The sequence below is a fragment of the Sus scrofa genome, chromosome 4 (assembly GCF_054392235.1).
Source record: "Sus scrofa isolate SSC_HxYL_T2T_F1_AM1 chromosome 4, Sscrofa_HxYL_maternal_Yorkshire_Landrace_v2.0, whole genome shotgun sequence".
Taxonomy (NCBI): domain Eukaryota; kingdom Metazoa; phylum Chordata; class Mammalia; order Artiodactyla; family Suidae; genus Sus; species Sus scrofa.
This window is the reverse complement of record NC_139386.1, coordinates 125,147,582-125,167,929: the sequence shown is the minus strand read 5'-3', so window position 1 is coordinate 125,167,929 and position 20,348 is coordinate 125,147,582. Positions and strand designations below refer to the sequence as shown.

At 36.1% G+C, this 20,348-nt stretch overlaps 1 long non-coding RNA gene across 1 annotated transcript in view; it reads left to right on the top strand.

The window, feature by feature from the left end:
- The window catches only part of LOC146404230 (uncharacterized), a 126,948-nt gene that overhangs the window by 72,071 nt on the left and 34,529 nt on the right, over positions 1 to 20,348 (top strand). Inside the window, exon 3 of the long non-coding RNA XR_014844675.1 lies at positions 17,713 to 17,818. This is a non-coding gene — a long non-coding RNA (uncharacterized LOC146404230). The remainder of the gene's footprint in view (positions 1 to 17,712; positions 17,819 to 20,348) is intronic.

Sequence of the window (20,348 nt, the reverse complement as noted above, 5' to 3'; positions counted from 1 at the left end):
TTTTCTTCCATGGTTTCAACATTCATTGATAAGCTAATAAAAATGATGATGGTATTGATTGAATGCTGCCATATACCAAACACTTTTTGGAGATAGGTAGTATTATTTTTATTTTGCAAATGAAAAAAACCAGAGGCACAGAACGAGTAGGTAACATAACCAAGGTTGCACAGCTTACAGATGGGAAATGAAAAACTGGAAACCTGAATTTCCACACTAGATGTTACTGAGTATAGTTTTTAGAGGTAGACTGTCTGGGTTTGAATCTTAGCTGGGAGCTGTGTGACCTGAGGTAAACCATTTAATAGATCTGTGCTTCGGTTTCTGATTTATAAAATGGGGGTGATTATGCCTGTGTCCCACAGTTTGTGTGAATATTAAGTGGGATAACAGACGTAAGACACTTAAAGCAATATTAGCACTTAGAAAGTGCTTTAATGGTTACTTATTATTACTACGCTTTATTGCTTCTCATGATAGCTAAATTGGTCTTTGTTCCAATGTTTTTAAGCACTAGCTCATGTATTCAATTCTACTAGATACCTGGACGTTCCATAGATATCTCAACTTACTATTAACTCCCCAGTTTATTATTTTAGCATAGCCTACATTGGTGAATGCTATTATCAATATAAGAAACACAGAAGTCATCCTGGGCTCCTCATTAATCAATGAATCCCAAGAAGGAATTTCCCCTTATTTTTCCAGCCTCCAGTGTTATTCCATCTTGCCTCCTCTCACTCCTGTCTAAAGCAGACTCATTTCCAGTAATATTGAAATACTTAATGACAGTTCACTGTTAACAAACAAACAAACAGACAAGTAATCCTGCTATTATACCAGGCAAGTCAATGACAATCATAAAATAAATAGTATCTAATCTCTTCCCTCAAGGATCTCACAGTCTAATTAGGAAGAGAACACATTAATAATTGAACACAGAGTGGCGAGTGCTTTACAAGAAATATGTCAGGGGATTCAGGGAAGGTAGAAATGGGGATGATGGATGGTGTGGTGAAGGAGGCAATACCAGAGGTCAGTCTCATTCAGCAAACCACAGAGCACCAGCTTCTGGGCTAGGTGCTGGGGGTATTTCTTCTAACATGGAGCATATAATAGTCTGTGGGGAAAACTATAAATATATCTTTCACTGTGAAATAGCAAATTCTAAGACAGAGTCACTGCAAGCTCTGAGAGCATAGTCGAGGTTTGCAGTATAAAGAATAAGACATTTTAGAAATGTCAGGATCTTGGAGCTCCCATTGTGGCTCAGCGGTAAGGAACCAAAATAGTATCCATGAGGACATGGGTTCAATCCCTGGCCTCACTCAGTGGGTTAAGGAGGCAGGTTTATTATGAGCTATGGTGTGGGTTGCAGGCACGGCTTGGATCTGGCATTGCTGTGGCTGTGGCGTAAGGCTGGCAGCTCCAACTCCAGCTCTGATTTGACCCCTAACCTGGGAACTTCCATATGCTATGGGTGAGGCCCTAAAAAGACAAGAAAGAAAGAAAGAAAGAAAGAAAGAAAGAAAGAAAGAAAGAAAGAAAGAAAGAAAGAAAGAAAGAAAGAAAGATCTCTAATGATTGTTCATAGCACTGCCTCTGCTTTATTTGACTTCTTTTGTCTTACTGGAAAAACCTACATTAAGACTCCCTTCAGATGTTGCCTTCAGATTGAAGCTGATCCTGGCCTCCTCCCAAGTGGGTTTGGTCCACAGTGTCCACTTCACCTCGCTCTCATCACTCACCCTCAGCCCTCTGCCTCTCATTGACTGCTCCTCTGTGAGAGAAAATGTAACTTACTTGTTAAATGACTAGTTGCATAGTAATTTTGCTCCCAACCTATCATCAAGTGAGATATCTCAATGTGGGAGGAGTTTGCTGCCATAAAAACCTCATTTTCTTATAGTAATCCATTCAGTTATCAAACCAGTTAATAGCAAATTGTACTTGGTGACTTCAAAAATTTACCATGATTGAAAATCAGAGTTAAGAATGAAGTTTACATTTAACTAAAGTGCTTTTTAATACAAGTAGTACAAATGGGTATAAGATATCTTCAATACTTTAATTTGCTTTACTATTAAAACAGATTACATTTAAGAATTGTTTCCATTCAGTGGGTTTACTAAGTTATATAAATATTAGTCACAACGAAATACCTACATACAACATATAACACTATACATAAGAACTAAGTAAAGTTTAGTTAGTGTTAAAGCCCTTGTGCTCAAGTAACTTCATTGATGGATAAGCTACGGAAGCACCCTAGGTGTCTATCAGCAAATGAATGGATAAAGACAATGCCATGTCTAAATATATATACAAAAAATTTAAAAAAAGCTCCTGTCGTGGCTCAGTGGTTAATGAATCCGACTAGGAACCATGAGGGTTCAATCCCTGGCCTTGCTCAGTGGGTTAAGGATCTGGCGTTGCCTTGAGCTGTGATGTAGGTCACAGACGTGGCTCAGATCTGGCATTGCTGTGGCTCTGGTGTAGGCAGGCAGTTACAGCTCTGATTAGACCTCTAGCCTGGGAACCTCCCTATGCCGCAGGTGCGGCCCTAGAAAAGACAAAAAGACAAATGTGTGTATATATATATACACACAATGGAATGTTAGCCATAAAAAGAATGAAATTTTGTCATTTGCAATAACACAGACAGACGTGGAGGTATTATACTTAGTGAAATAAGTCAGACAAAGACAAATACTGTATGTTTTCACTTAATATGTAGCATATAAAATTACAACAAAGTAGTGAATATAGAAAAACAGAAATAGACTCCTAGATACACAGAAAAAACTAGAGGTGCCAGCAGGAAGTGGGGAGGGGGAAGAGGGGAAAGGGGATTAGGAGATATGATCTACTAGGTATAAAATAAATGAGATGCAAAGATGTAATATACAGCATAGGGAATACAATTTATTTTTTCAGAGCTGCTCCTGTGGCATATGGAAGTTCCCAGGCTAGGAGTCAAATCAGAACTACAGCTGCTGGCCTATACCGCAGCCACAGCAATAAGAGATCTGAGCCGCATCTGTGACGTATACTGCAGTTCACAGCAATGCTGGATCCTTAACCCACTGAGTAAGACCAGGGATTAAACCTGCATCCTCATGGATACTAGTTGGGTTTATTACCACTGAGCCACAAAGGAACTCTGACCAATATTTTAAATAACTTTAAATGGAGTATAATCTACAAAAATATTGAATCACTATGTTGTGCACCTGAAGTTAATATAATATTTTAAGTCAACTACACTTCAATAAATAAAATAATCTTCTTTGAACATACGAGCATTTCCCTGGTGTTTCCTATGTGCCAGGCATTGAACAATTAAACCTAACAGGGCTTTCAGCCATTCATTCATATGGCATTTTTGTGCAATTTGGAAAGGCACCCGTCCTCAAGACACTTCGTGTCCATTGCCAATGAAAAAAAAAATGTTATTTATCATATTAGTAAACAAAGGATGTTGCATCCCTCAGCCACCACAGCCACCCCCAATGGTGCACACAGAGGGGATTTAGGATGGAGAAAAGCAGATACTGGCCCCAGAGAGCTGAGGTGCATATCAAAGGAATGATTTCAGTGAGCCCAGACCTTGCCTCTTCAAATACATAGAAAAGTGCTAAATTCCTTGACTTACTATATCTGGTTTTCTTTAATTAATAGTAATCTTTTGATGATCCAACTACCTGGACTTTGTTGCAAAACTGCTATATATCCTGGCCCCTCCCTTACCCCTTTGGAGCAGTCCCTCAGAACTATCTGAGAGGTTGTGCCCCAGGCTTAAGACCTTCAGTTTTTCTGCCAAATTAAAGATATTCTCAACTTTTAGGTTGTGCTTTTTTTTTTTTTTCAGCAGACACCATCTTTAGGAATTTCGTAATAAACTAATCTTATTAGAAGAAGCCACCGTACTGCTATCTGCAGAAAATGGTTGTAAATACTTAAATTTGCAAAGTATACAATGTGAATGGCTCATCTTGGCTTATGCAGTGAGCAACTTCTGCTAAGTCTATCCTTGTCCTCAAAAACCATTTAATATTCAGTAAGAAAAATAAAAGCTTCAATAATACACTGTCAGAAATAGGACATTTATATACGTAAACAACTTACTTAGAAAATTATTACAAGGAAAGACCATCTTAATTAAGTAATGAGTATCATACATGGTTTAAAATTTATTAAAATGCTATGGTGACTCTGAGAATGTGAGGAATCATGCTATAAACAGTGATGAAATTTTTTGAGTTTGACTAAGATCATTATTTGGAAAATCTTTTTTTTAATAAAAGCAGCTGAGACTCTTTCAGATGCACAATTATTGGGGGTAAATTGACCTAAATAAAGCCACAGTTCAAAGTCTTGTTTCCAAAAAAAAAAAAAAAAAAAAAAAAAAAGCCTTAAACCACCTAAAATAAATGAGTATCTATCTGTTTAAAAAAATTGAACAATTTATAAGAAAATCTTCCTTGTAGGTAAGTCCATAGAGCTTAGAATTTAATCTTTTTTCTCCTGTTCTCTCTGTGTGAGACAAAAATGCTGCAACAAAGGTATAGTGCATAGATATGGTAGGTACTCTATAGGTGGTAAGATTTATAAATCCATACAGCATCCTTCTTATTAATGCATTTAGAATACTTTTCAGGCTTCCTCTATTATGGCAAGTTACAGTATTAACCTCCTGCAAGCAGATATAAATGAGTAATAAACTAGTTGATTACAGTATCTGCAACAGTCTGTGTAAAATAATAGGGATATGGCAGTCTATGTATTAGGTTCACATGAGAACACATGTTGCACAGTACAGGATTTAACCAAGAGATAGTAACATTGTAAACATAATTTCAGATTTGAAGAAAATGGCTTTTTAAGATTTATACAATCGCTGATTTTTAAAAACTGCAAATGCCCAGGCTTGATGAATTGAGATACTATATAACTAATTAACTAATTAAATAAATAAAATTGAGTCATATCTTCTTATCACTGTGGAGTCCCTTTATCTGTTCTCTTTTCTCTATTTCTTCATTTTCGCTAACTTTCCCCCAACATTTCTCAATTGTTTTTTCATTCGACTTTTTACTTCCAGATGAAACTATACTATGTTCAAACATCCCACAGTTTCTTGTCTTTCTTTCCTTAGCTGCTGCTTCTGCTTCTTTTTCTTCTTCTTCTTCTTCTTCTGCTTCTTTCTCCTCTTCTTCTTCTTCTTCTCCTTCTCCTCCTTCCCTTCTTCTTCTTTTTAAAATCACGGATTACCTTAGTTATGTTAGACAACTTCATGTGGTGGGATTGCTGCAAGAAGGATTCTATATAATCCCAATATCTATAGTGACTTGTTTTCTTCAGTTTCATGTAGCCTAATTAATAGCGGGGGGGGGGGATGGCGGGGAGTGTTTTGTTTTTCAGCATTTTATGTGTAGACTATTTGTATTTTTTCATAGTAGTTTTTCTTCTAATTGTGTTGGCACTCGTAGTATATTTCTAGCCTTTTAATTCTACAGGGAAAAAGTCCTCCAAGGCTGCAGCACGAGAGTTAAAAGGATCACTTCTGTCTTCACGCTTCATAATCACAACCTGTAGTCAGGAACGGAAGTCATGGTGGCAGAACTAGAGAGTTGCTTCTCAGGGACATAAGATTAAGGGGTCTGAAGGAAGAATGTACCCGTTAATTGTGGAGAAAGAAATAAGGGGATCATTTTCTTAATTACATGGAAATGTAGTAAGAAAAGAAAATTTAGGAAAAAAGACTTAAAATTGTGTTTCTGTAGCAATTAGCAGAAAAAGGAAAACTTGAATCAATTTATTTTCACACTCTCTACACAAAAAGATTCAAATAGCATTGCTCACACCAAAATGATTTGATTAATTATTTTTTCAGGGAATTGAATACCTCTTTATTTCCTGATTGAATGAACCAACCAAATGTTTGATAACTTCTACTGGTCCTTAACAATGGACCCCTGTGAGTCATGCCAACAGTTTGTTTCTTTGTTTTTAAATTAAATACTGAACTGAGACTATCCTTTGAATTTCTCAGTAAATATGAAAGTTCATATTATTTCTTTGTTGTACTCTTGAAGAAAGTCTTACAAACAGAGCCAAACATCTCTTAGGAAAAAGGGAACTTACCTCCTTGACTTTACCAAAAACTCTCATTAAAACATTGTTGTTGTTGTTGTAGCTTAATTCAAGGGAAAACACTATACTAAACAGTGAAAAAATTAAAAGAACATGATTTTTGAAAACTATAGCTACAACGTAAGTGAGAGTTACTGATCTGCAGCACATTAATCTACCTCCATAAGAAATCTTCTAAATTATGTAATAAGTTGCTCTTTTTTTGCCACATACACTGCTTCTTCTAGTATCTCCGTAGGTCAAAACTACTTACTATAATAGTAGCTAATGTCCATGAATTGAAAAATTAGACTCTCTCTGATAAGTAGAATAGTTTTTAAGAAAGGAGCCTTTATTCTTTGTGAGGAGCAAATCATGCAACAATTTATATGTGTGATATATTTTACGTGTTAAAAACTATATAACAGAATTGATTGTTTTGTAAAATAATCCTTTTAGGGAAAACTAGTAAAAATAAAATCTGTTTTTAAATCCAGAGAGTTTAAGTTGCTATTAAATTTATAACATAAAAAAAACGGATTTTGATTACACATTTAATGTTAATTCAAGTGCTTTTTGATATCACCTCGAATTAATTTAAGATATAAAATGGGCTGTTGACAACCTATTTTTATAAATGTCTTGTCAATAAAGAGTTGCATTACCTGTCACTTAATTCTTGTTTTTATCTAAACAATAAAAATTAGTGTCTGTAAATTATCGTCATTTCTACCCAATAATTAAACTTGATATACTTTACCCGCTTGTTTACACAGGGTCTCCCTGTATCTTTATGGATTTATTTATTCCTGAAATATGTCCTTTAGTATTTCTTTCAAGTGACCCACTTTGTATGGCATTGCATTTCTTTAAACTTTTTTGTTCTACCCTCTCTGGTAAATGTGCAGCTTTACTTTGAGTGTTATTTCCCAGCACCTTGAAGTTTATTCCTCCATTCTGGTCTAGCCTCTCCTAATGCTGATAAGGTCTGCTATCAGTTTGATTGTTCTTATGTAAATAAGGAGCTTGTTCCTCCTTACCTCTATTTGATGCCAAGATTTTTTTTTTTTTTCTTTGTCCTTAATGATCTGCAACCCACTACAAAATGACTAAGTTGGTTTTAGGTTTTATCTAACATTGATAGGTGGACTCATCACTGTCTTCAGTTCACGTAATTGTTCAACCATCATTTCAACTACTTCCCCCCTCCCTGTGAACCCTCTTATTTCTTACTGGAATTAATATTAGACATATGTCAAAGCCTCTTCATTTTTTTTGCCTCCACTCCTTTTAAATTATTTTTAATGTCCTTTTTGAAATCTTTTTTTCTCTCTCGGTGCTGCATTTGCATGCTTCAGTTTTCCTATTCACTCATTTTCTCTTTAACTATGTTGAGTCTACTTTACACACTTTCCATCATTGTTTTGCTCCTATGACTCTATTGTTTTATTTGACTAAAACTTTTTTTGCTTTATACTTGTGGAAACAGGGAACTCGGGACTCTATACTAATTCCTGAATAAATAATGCTATATTAAGGAGATAGTAATTCCAGAGGAAAATCCTGTGATTAAGCTTAAAGATAGGAGTTCCTATCATGGCTCAGTGGTTATTCAGTGGTTAACGAATCTGACTAGCATCCATGAGGTTTGATCCCTGGCCTTTCTCAGTGGGTTAAGGATCCGGCATTGCCATGAGCTGTGATGTAGGTCGCAGACAAGGCTCGGATCCTGCATTGTTGTGGCTGTGGTGTAGGCCAGCAGCTACAGCTCCAATTTGACCCCTAACGTGGGAACCTCCATATGCCGCAGGTGCAGCCCTAAAAAGAAAAAAAAAAAAGCTTAAAGATGTATGAGAGAAATCATTATCTTAGCACTGGTATCTAGTAAACAGACTGGCAAATTGTATATTCTCAATAAATCTTTAAAGGATTCAATATTAACCAACTAAGTGTTAAAATTAGCAATAGTGTACTTTAGCATCGATAGGTTGTCTTTTCTAATTGTCAGTAGTTCAAGGAGAATGATTTTCAAGCCAGAGGTATTAAAAGACACCTCAGGAGAACATTAAAACACAGACTCTCAGGCCCTGCCACCAAGTTTCTGATTCAGTGAGTCTGTAGTTTCACGTTTGATTTTGGTTTGGGGGGTTCAGAAAGTACTTAGAGAAGTAGCACTTGAGCGCCGTCAGATTCAGAAATGGTGCTGATGGTGAGAAAAACCAAAGATTCCTCTACATGATTTAGTCGGCAGAGGGGAAGGGAAAGAAGGCCAGTGGAATGAAGCTGAATAACAGAAGAAAAGTCCGACAAAGGTTGATCCTGGCCTCATTAAGCATTATATTAAAGCTAGATGCTTTAAAAAATAAAAATAAATGTTCGATCATTTGCTGTAGTAAAAAGCAACACTTTACAGCATACAGTTTTTTTCACTCTTTACATGGATTCCTTTACTAATTAAAACCATTTGGAAATAGGGAGAAAAGGTTAATATTGGGTCTGTTTTCTTGTGGATTTATTTTTTTAAAGAGCTTTGCATTAAAATTTTGTAGCATCATAGAATGATAATGTAATGTAATTTAGCTTAATATCTATTTTATGTTAGATGACAGTTTGATTAAGCAGAACCAATAATCATCGTTATTCAGAGTCATAACGACCCATTATAAATGGTCTCATTTTCCCTAATTTTAATTTTACCTCTTACAGTTTGTCTTTCTGGAATTACTAAAATGGTTACACTTGATTTCTTTTATAAATATAATTTTAACAATCTAACTATAGCAACATAAGTCTTCAAGTAGTTAAGTACCACTGTTCCGTATATTTAATACAAAACTATTTTAGTGTCTTGGTTTCTCTTAATTAAACTTTCAGACAAGCAAATTTCAGGAAATTAAATTACCATCCTCTATGTATTGGAGCTTTAAATTGAGATAAATAGCCTTTTCTTTCTGGCATGCCACCTTTCTGACCCCTGTATGTCTTAGGGCAGGGATTAGTAGTCAGTTTAGTCAGGAGTGGGACTGGTCTCCAGCAGCCTCCAGAGTAACTGGATTTACAATCCCCTCTTTAACAGTATTAACAAAGCAGAGTGGTTTTATGTTTATCAGGCATTTTAGCTTAAAGAGAATAAATTTAGGCAACAATCAGATTTTTTTCTGTGCCAACAATTGCACCAAAAAAAGAGGATGTAGATAGTTGACCGAATGAAATTATTTAGGTCATAGATACTCCAGAGCAGAGAGGACATTAGAAGTTCCCCAATTTTAAGACTGTTTTAAATAACATCTACCCAATGTTTTGTGGTTTACAGAGCCTTCCCACTTGCATCCTTTCACACAATTTCTCCCAGAGAAATAGCACTATTACTCTAAATTTACGTCGAGGATACTAAATGTCAGAGAAACTGACTCACACCCAAGCCGGCTACCTAGTTCTAGGGAAGGCAAAACTTGTGCTCTTTCCTCAACATCAGAGTCTTGGCAGTCAGAGCACATCCCAAGGCCTCTGGATGCCTGGGAACAGAGGCAAAAGGTCAAAGAAGTTCAAAAAATAGAGAGCGAAGGTCACCTCAGATACAAACTTTACCAGCTTTATATCATTGTCCAGAGACCAGCATGCAACAATTGCTTAGAATTCAAGGAAAGTCAACTCCTTTCAGCTTCTGTCACAGGCGCTATAGGTGGCTCCTGTTGCTTTTGAGTAATAATTCTATTTCATCTATACATGATTAAATATAACTTTCTTCTGTAAAATTTGTGCCCGTGTGAACTAAAGATGTATTTCCAAGCGTTCAGGAGTACTCTGAAGACATCGGATCCATTCATGGGTGTAAATGTGGGCTAACCTATGACGCTATTTATGTAATTTGGTTTTTACTTTATATTATGTATGTTTTCAAAGTAGACGGTGACTGTTGTCATTGCGTTACACACTGGGTTCACAGGGAGAAAGACACAGTCTCTGACCTGACGCAGCTCATACTCTGGTCAGGGAGAAAGCATTCAACACAACATGGTAAGTAATGGAGGAGAATTCACAGGAGGTTGTGGGAGTGCAAAGGAGGAATCTTTCCACGACCCTTCTAATTATTTTTGAAATTATTGTTTTGCTGTAATTCACTTACATACACACATATTAATTATTTGAAAACTTGCACCCATGTATATGTGTAAGTAGTAGTAGCTTTACTCTTTCTCAGTTGCTATCTAATCCGTCAATAAAATAAAGTTCCTGAGTTTGTTTAAACAGAAAAACTTCATGGAGGATGGTAAATTAGAGTCGCTTTGATTCGACTTGGAGCACGTGGTTAATAAAATGAATATTGGGCTATCTATATTTATAGGGGTCTTCATAAGCCATGCTGATAGTGGCACTTTAAGAAGTCTTGGATAAATTAACAGAAGAAATGCCTTTATTTTTAGCCTAACAGATGTTTAGTTTCAGGCTTATAACCATCTCTTAAAACATTAGAATCACTGGAATGCTGTAACTACCCAAGAATTTTGCCAGTCTAGCAAAGTCTTTAAGATAAAGCTAGAATAACAGAAAATAGGGTATTTCTGTCAAGACATTCTGTATCTGTAAAACTCTTGGTCACAAATTACGGTTTCCTGAAAATCTATATTCTCCACTTGGGTTTTTAGGTCAAATAGTTACACCTTTGGTTATATAAATAATACAAATTACCTGAGTTCTGTCAAGTTTTTTTAGTTATATTTATATTATCTTTATTTTATCAGCACCATGTTCTAACCAACTGAGCTAAGTGGCTTAATATTACCTTACTTTAAATAAAATGATTGTAGAATTTGGAGTCTTTGTGGCCAAATTCTGAAGCTTTCACTCTCTTTGATACTGGACAGGATTTACTCCAAGATTTAGTTTCCTGTCTAGAAAGTGATGGCAACACTTAGCACATAGCTCTATTGTGAGCATCAAGTACGAGCTATTATATAAGGAGCCTGTCTAGCACATGGTACAGGGTAGTTCCTGAGTCACTGTGCTTGGCTGTAAAATTTGTGTTGGGTAATTCTTATCATTTAAATACGCCTTCTTACAATATTCTGCTGGAGGCATTTACTCCAAAAGTGTAATGATTTCTAATCATTTACTTTGTGGGGACATCAAAATCTCCTGTCAGATTGGTCTGGTCCACATGAGCCAACCACTCAAAATGTTACGTGGGTTGCATTTTCCTACCAAAAAAAAAAGGTTGAGACATACAAAGCATTTTCCTCTTCTTTTCTCAGAGTTATAGTATTAAGTGATGGCTGACTGTCTTTATAATGCACAGATAGAAGGCTGTACAGTAAAAGCAGCAACAACAACAAAAACTGGGGATGCTTTCTGAAATTCATCAGAGTATAACATTACCACTTTATTTTATTTTTTATTTTTGTCTTTTTAGGGCCATACCCTTGGCATATGGAAGTTCCCAGGCTAGGGGTCGAATCGGAGCCACAGCTGCTAGCCTAAGCCACAGCCACAGCAACATGGGATCTGAGCCGTGTCTGCGACCTATGCCACAGCTCATGGCAATGCTGGATCCTTAACTCACCGAGCAAGGCCAGGGATGGAACCCACGTCTTCATGGATACTAGTCGGGTGTTACCCCTGAGCCGATAGGAATCCTTTTTCTTTTCTTTTTTTTTTTTTTTTCCTCCAGTTTATTTTAAAAACTGGTTTTAAATGTAGTTGCATTATTTGACACCATATGGATATTCAAACTTAGCTGGTCAGAACTTGGTGCTAATATGTCAGATTGGGGTATTCAATCTCCCCTATGCACTAATTACAATCTGATTGATTTTTCACTCACTGGATTTTGTTTTGTTTTGTTTTAGTCTAGGCTCTCCAACTGCAGCTGTAACTTCAACTTGCCAATGTACACCATTGCTCACAAGAGGACCAGATGAGCGGGTGTGAATGAATTTATTGCCAATCCATCCTTACTCCCCAAACAAAACAATTTTGTAGACTTGTTATTGATGGGTCATAGCACCAACTTCATATACACATGACAACATTTCACATGGCATTATTTTCAGTGTAAATGACAACATAGATCATGAGGAGGCAGTACAAATTATCTTGGGCTACTGTCTTATTTATAGATTAAAGTACAATTATGTTTTCCACTGATTTACATTCTGACATCTTAGCTGATTATGTTATTTGCTTCTTTTATGCTCCTTCTCCCCTTAGATCTGGCATGTCTATCCTTTTCTTTAGGGTTCTTTCCCTTGTTCGATGTTTATTTTCTCTGAGCAGCAGAATATCTTTTTTTAAAGGTATTATTGTAAGAATACTAAGTATTTACCTAATTACCCTTCAGAGAACATTGGAAGACAATGCAGTCGAACAAATGGATGAATACTAGAAAGGGATTGCTGAATAATTATATTATTTCTGGAAGTCAGCAATTGTTTTCTTCTTACCTGCACATATTTTCACTCTAGGTTACTATTTTCTTCATGACAGTTTTTTCAAGCTTATAGCTGGTAATTTTTTTCTTCCTGTTTGAAAAAATATTCCAGGAGGGTTCAAGTACTCATATAAATTTTGTCTATTAAAAATTTCAGGAATTTCAGAACCAATGAATACATTTTTTTTGTTTTTAGAATGAAAAATAATACAATATTTATTTTTATATCATGGCTTTCCATTCACAGATACGTTTCAAGAATTTCAGATTAAATTTTATGTCAATCCAAAGCCTGAATAACTGATACAGAAAAAGAGCATAAGCCCAATGCAAATAGTCAGATAAAGAAGAATCTCATGAACTTATTTAGGCAGTCAGTCAATCATCCAGAATACAATATTGAGAGCATAACTTTGTGCCAGGGATTTTTGTAGATACAAAGTTGAAAAGGCGTCATACTTCTCCTCCAAAATCACATATTCTCATAAGAAAAGTAGATAATGTGGAAACAAGTTAACATGGGTACAGTGTAGTCAGTTCTGGCCTAGAAATACATGGAGCCACTGAGAGACTACCTAGCCCAATGCATAATCCAATCTGGCAGACAATGTATGTTATTTCTGTTTCAATTTGGTCTGCGTTCTGATTGTTGCCAAGCAAGTTCATTTTATTAACTTTTGTGTTGGACTGGCTAATTTTTAAATTGCTTTAATTCCTGACATATGTATTATCTAGGAGCAGGACAAATGACAGAACAGGATGAATGATAGGATAAAGAGTCCCGTGGGATTAAACAGTTGTAACAAAAAATAATAATTCAAACCGTGGAATTCATTCCTGGAATGGAGAAATGATTGCAAAATTAGGAACATGTTCGTGGAAATTCAATAGCGTAAGCTTGGCATTGACGATCTGATTCACGGCTCTCTTCCTATCTATTCACATCGTTCCTTTAGGGGAAATCTGACAATGATGTCTCGCAAGTGTGTTGCCACTTTCAAAGCTTCTTGCTAGCATTTTAGCAAAGTGGAAAGCAGTTCTGGCATTTTAAATAAATGTTCTCCAAATCTTCCCTGCCAGACATCTCATTAAGCAGGAAGCCTCAATAGAGTAATATGGAAAAAGCAATTTTAAATAGAAGTTTGATCCAAAACATGGTGGTTTTTGTAAATAATATTCTGGGAAGTCTTCTGTGCTTTTTTTGGATTTAATTTTACCGTTGACATGGCATGCCTCACCCTCTGTTTATTGTGGCCGGTAATATCACCCTTTACCCACCACTCATTTTCAACAAGAATAGGCCATAAATAAATGTATGAAACCATTCCATAATTTGCAGAAGACTATTCAAGAAGGGACAGTTTCTGAAAGGATCATTTATTCAATATGTTCCCACATAAATATTCTCTAAGACATTAAATGCACCCCCTTCTTTAATGTGACGGTACCTTTTAATATTAACATCATAGCCCTCCTTTTAAGTACTGTATTCTTATAGTTATCTCTGCATAATTTTGATTCTCTCACGTAAAGTGGACCCATAAAAGCAAGGTTTGTGTCATAGGCACTATATACATCTTAGTATCACCGACCTGACCACAAACATCTAAGTACCTGACTAATGTTTTTGAGGGAGTGACTAGTATGACTTATCAATATTAGATAGTTGCTGGAATCTCCTTATTCCTTGTATCAATATGACCTTCAGTGTGACTGATGGTCTTAAGCTAATATTCTTTACTACAATTAGATGGAAATACTCCTGCGCCATCTTCCTGTCTAGATTGTCTTTGTTCTGGTCCATGTTCTCATCTCCGCCTGGCTAGATTACAGAAATAACCCTCCTACTACTTACTGGACCTAAGTCCAATGCCCCCACCCACTCGACATCTGACTTTTCTCCCAAAGTGATGTTTCCAACACTCAAACCTGATTATGTCACATCAGAGCCTTCCCTTCACTCCACAATGAGTCTAAATTCCGGGATTGTTTTATCTAGACTTAGTTCCAGGAGGGTATGAAAAGTCCTGCCTTTTTCTTTTTCTCCCTAAAGTGCTTCACATATGCTGTTCATTAAATACTTTTGAGTAAACACTGCATGGCTGAATAAATGAAGATGGCTCCTACAGTCCATTTGTGCCAAACTTTGGGCAGGCGAGTTCATTTGTAGAAGTTTTTATTTTTATTTATTTATTTTTTTTCTTTCTCTTTGGCCACACCTGCGGCATTTGGAAGTTAGGGGTCAAATCAGAGCTGCAGTTGCTGGCCTACACCATGCCACAGCAATGCCAGATCCAAGCTGCATCTGCAACCTACACCACAGCTTACTGCAAGGCTGGATCCTTAACTCACTGAGTGAGGTCAGGGATCAAACTCACATTCTCATGAACACTATGTCAAAACTCAACCTGCTGAGCCGCAGCAGGAACCCTCATTCATAGAAGTTTTTAATGGAGCCATTTGAAAATGCGGATGGATGCTTTAGGAAAGCAGTTTACACACTGGCCTAATGATTTAAATTATCTGAGGTGTGTTTTTATTTTTTAATTTTATTTATTCACTTATTTATTTATTTTAGGCCACACCTGTGGCATATGGAAGTTCCCAGGTTAGGGGTCAAGTCAGACCTGCAGCTGCCAGCCTACACCACAGCCACAGCACCACCAGATCTGAGCCACGTCTGCGACCTACACCACAGCTCAGAGCAACACCAGATGCTTAACCTCCTGAGCACGGCCAGGGATCAAACCTGCAAACTCATGGATACAAGTCAGATTCATTACCACTGAGCCACAATGGGAACTCCTGAGGTGTGTTTTTAAACTGAAGATTTCTGGAGTCAGAATTCCAAAGGAAAACTTGAGAATCCTTTGGGTTTTGTTTTTTTTTTTTTTCCCAAAATGATTGTTTACTTGATTCTCATGTTCACGCAGGGTTAGGAAATATTTCTTAGAGTAGCAGTTGCTATCTGGAGACTAGATGGCTGCTCAGTGTTGGAAGCTAGGCTTTGTAACCCTAAATTCATTCCCTTCCACCAATTTGGGGAACTCTGATTTTAGGGGAGGTCACAGGTTATACAGGTGTAGATGCAGATAACTGACTTGACATTTACCCAAATGCAGATAGAAGGAGTCTGGGGACAAGTGAATGGGTTCATTGCCACCACATCTAGAGAGTTACAACAAATCTCCATGGATCCCAAAGGAAATCATTCTCTAGTCCCCAAGCCTGTTTATTCATTTAACAACGACTTATTGAATACCTGTCATGTGCCAGGTACAGTTCTCGGTGTTGGGATACAGCAAAAACACACATAATCTCAGCAGTCTTTCAGATGATCTGTCCTCACTCAGCATGCTTGTCTCTAGAACTGTCCAGTTAAAAATTCTCTGCATAGCCATTTGGCTCTTATGCAAATTGAAAACAGTCATTTCCAAAGAGCCATCATTATCCTTGTTAAAAATAAGCGTCCAGGTCTTTTTGGACTGACCAAAAAGTGTTAGAGTTGGGTCTAGGAAATCAGGCACAACTTCTCTGAAACCTGCTTATACCCTGACTAAAGAGTTTATTCTGGGCCTAGCCTTCAGTCTCTGACCATTAAATGCCCTAACGTTTTAATGAAAATACACTGAATTTCTTATTTTTATCTTTTAAACTTGGCATTTTTCTGCTCCTTTTGAAAACTATAAATATTTCAAGGGGCAGAGGCAGGATGGTGAAGAGGGGAGACTAGTTCATATCTTACAAACTGTGAAATTAAATGAGTTAGAAAATAGTGTTATAAATAGTGTTGACTGACACTTAATATCTATACACTAAAGCTGGTGTGTAATTTATTTGCGTTTTACAGGATATGAAGAAACAGAGGTTTGATGTGGCTAAGATGACTTGTAATTATATACTTAGGATAACGAAAGTGTCTTTAAACATTGTCCACTTTTTAATTTTGTGAGTTAAAATGACGGTGAATTGAAATTTGGTGAGTTAAAATGATGGCCTTGAGACAAACAATGTTTTGTCCTCTCTTTTTTATAGTCCTTTGTGGTAGTGAGGGCTTTGGTTTCTTGGTATTTCATTTCTCTGTGGTAACATAAAAATTGAATTGCTACATTTTCGCAAGGAAATTCTAAAGGCAAAGTCTGCTAAATTAAATCTAAAGATAATAAAAGACTATATTGAAATAAGGTCAATTTAAAAATAGAACTCTGTACATACAAACATTCAAAACAAAATAAGCATGAGAGTTTTTGTTTTTCATTTTGAATCAAAACTGTTTTATTGGTGTGGATTCTTTGGAAAATGGAAGAATTTTCAAGAGCCAAGAATGGCATGGGGGTTTCTGTGAGTGTACTTCCAAAAACCAGAAGAAATATATTGGCCACTAAATAGGAACGAAGATGCATGGACCCTTACATAGAGCATACACCCATCGAAAGCAAAAGAACTACCTGACTTTTGGACTTTCCCTAAAACTCCACTTGTAGTTGCAAAAATAAAACATGGAGAAAATGATCTTTTCTAGCAGTGGTCTAAAAGTCCATGGAGTAGTGCCATTAATCTAGGAAAGTATAAAACCAGAATATCAAAATAAATATCCCTTTTTTTGATTAGAGTAAAGGAGATTTTTGCTAATCATCGTGCTGTAAATATAAGCAAGTTAAAGGATGTAATAGTTTCCTTTACTGTTCACATTTCCCTGGGAGCTTTCGAAGATTTTGGCATCAAATACAAACCATTTTAAAAACTAGCAGGTTAAAAAGAGACGTTGTTTCTCTTCCTTACAGGGGTTTTAAGCCCACTTTATGTATTTATCATTGTGATTAGGAGAACTCCCAACGTTACTACCTACGTCACTGGCTACCATGTATACTGTATAGTGAGGTTTCTCAAATTCTTCCACATGATAGCTCTCATTGAAAATAGTATTTATATAGCATACTGGGTTTAAAAAAGGAGGCTTCTTCCAGCAGAGACGGAAAGCTGGGGAAGGTCTGGCCCCAGGCTCGACCCAGAAGCCCTGCAAACCATTCACACACATCAGGATGAACGGGTGCACCTGCTAGGGAACTCTGTGTTTGACACTTGAAGGAAATGGTAACATTAAAAAACTACTATGTATTTCTTTCCTTTCCTTTTCTTTTCTTTTTCAGTTTGTTGGAGCCTAAATTATAGCAGGAAATATTTCTGTATTTTGTATCTCAACTTTCTACTGGAATAGATTGCTTCCAGTGTCCTCGATGATGAAGATTATGAGAAGTAAGTGTTTGAGTTTTGTCTCCAATAAATGCAAATGCAAATGCAATTAGCAAATGAGTCTGCTTGTAGTGACTTGAAGTTTTCTTTTTTCCTGTAGCTTTCAATAATAAATTGGGGGTTCAAAGTAGCAAACTGGATTTCTGAGCAGTTTTTTAAAAGGTAATTATTAATGGTTTGGAAGAGAAGAATGAGATGGCATATCTATGCAATTTGATTTATTTTCTTTTGAATATCTTTTGTTTTTAATTTAAGATGTTTTTCATCTGACGTGTGTAATAATACAATCTCTAAAACAGAATTCAGCATGCCAATCGGTTTAACTTTAGAAAGGAATGTCTTTAAACCCATTAGAGAGATGAGGGTGAGAGAAGGAAAAAGCGTGAGACAGATAGACAGACTGACTGGCAGAAAGGGGGGGAGGGGCAGAGAAAGAAAGAGAGGGATTGATTTATCAATTTTCTTTAGTGTGTTCAAAATTTTAACAGTTCTTCCTGTCTCAAAATTGTTATATGTAGCTTTAATCTCTTCTACTACAATGCAACTTCATTTTCTCTTTTTATGTCTTGGAGGGCAGAGGGCCCCAAGAGTGTAAGAGAAGTTAAAGAATAACTAGCTCTACAACCATGATTGGGTAGCGTTGACACAACTATAAAATGAAAGCTATTCCGTTTGTTCTATAGCCCTTAAACTTTGGAAATAGTATCCGATAGTGGAAAATTAAAAAAAAAAAAAAAAAAGTCTGCCATGTTTTCCAGAGGAAAAGGATCATATGTCTGTACTCGTGATAGATTAGGTCAATTGCATTTCTCTCAAAAGCTTTTAAAAATACAAGTGAAGTCTAAGGGAAGTTGTATGTCATCATGATGATGTCAGTAACCTGTGACTCTTAAGCAGTTGATTCCTATGTTCATTTCACTTTATTAATAATCTTTTGTATATTTCCTGACACATTATCCTGCTCATACTTCCGTAATAATCTCTTCAATTTTGAAGACAGTCTTGTTACAGCATGTACTCATGAGAGCTGGTCTCATCTGTTGGAGATTGAGATCAGGTACCAGGAATACCCTTGGAGCTTTTATGACCTTGAAACCAGCGTGAAATTGGATCACAATTACAGAAAAATGCCCAGTCTGTAACTATTTGTCTCAGACATCTTAATGGCAGCTCTTGTACTTGAAATGACTTAAGAAGACTGTTCACCATCAAATCACTTCTGAGGAACTTACTGAAGTACATTTGAACTTTTTCGTACTTCTAGAAAATTTTGGAGAAACTGCTGGCTTCAACACATGAGTCCCTTGATTGTGCCTTTTGTTTTTTGCATCAAATGGATAAACAGTGGAATTTTGCCCATTTTTATAGGGCACAGCAGATCCATCTCCTCATAACTTTGAAATGTAGAGGACATGAAACTATATATCAGCTATCTCTAACATATTTATAACATTACTTATAATCTTCAATAATAGTACATATGATATATTAAATTTACCCAACATATTAACTATTTATTGGCATTTTTTGCAAACATTGACTTGACACATAGAAAAATGTCTAAAAATTATTGAACACATAGGAAAATGCACTATTGTTATTCTACAGCATTAAGAGAAACAAATAAGGTGAGTTGGTGCTATCTCACTTATTATCTAGACATCGTTCTTATTCTCATATTTTCCAATTTGATGATTAAATTTTAAGCATCAGATTTGGAGGAGAGGGGGAGGTCTTTCTGTTCATGTCTAAACCCTGAAGTTCTGTTAAGAGAAACAATTTCCAAATGCCCACACACACAAAAAAAAACTTTAATTCATGAATAAATTTATATGATAAATTTATTTCCAGAACACTTTAAACTAATGTTTCCTACTAAGCCATTTTACAATTTTGAGTTGATATGAATTATGCCATTGCTGAGTTATGATTCTTCTGTAATAGTTTCTTCCCAAGAACTAATCGACCACATTTCCTAACTCTGTCAAAGAGACTTTGCTATTTTATTTTTAGGTTCTTTTTTTCTTTGGCTGTGCCCATGGCATGTGGAAGTTCTGGGGCCAGGGATCAAACCTGTGCCACAGCAGTAACTGGAGCCACAACAGTGACACCACCAGATCCTTAACCCACTGAGCCACAATGGAACTCCTTTTTTAAAAATATCATATTTTACTTTAAATATATTAGCTAATCTTTATTATAACTATTGGCTAATTACGATACTACCTTTTCTACAAATGTGGTAGGCCTGAGATTTTCTCTATAATTCAATAACCAAGTTGAATGAATTTATTTTGGCTATACATGGAATTTGTCAAGTGATATTTTGTTAAGGTGAGCTCAATTTAGACAATAAAATTTAATTTCAGAAATATAGCTCCATTCACCCACTTAATAGCAGAATATATGGAATAATATATTAACTGTTATTCATGAGAAAGTAGAAAAGTCAAAATAATTTTCTGATTTTTCTGGTCTGATTATTAGTGATACTGATATACGCTCTTACCAGCTTCTTAAGTTAAAACTATAT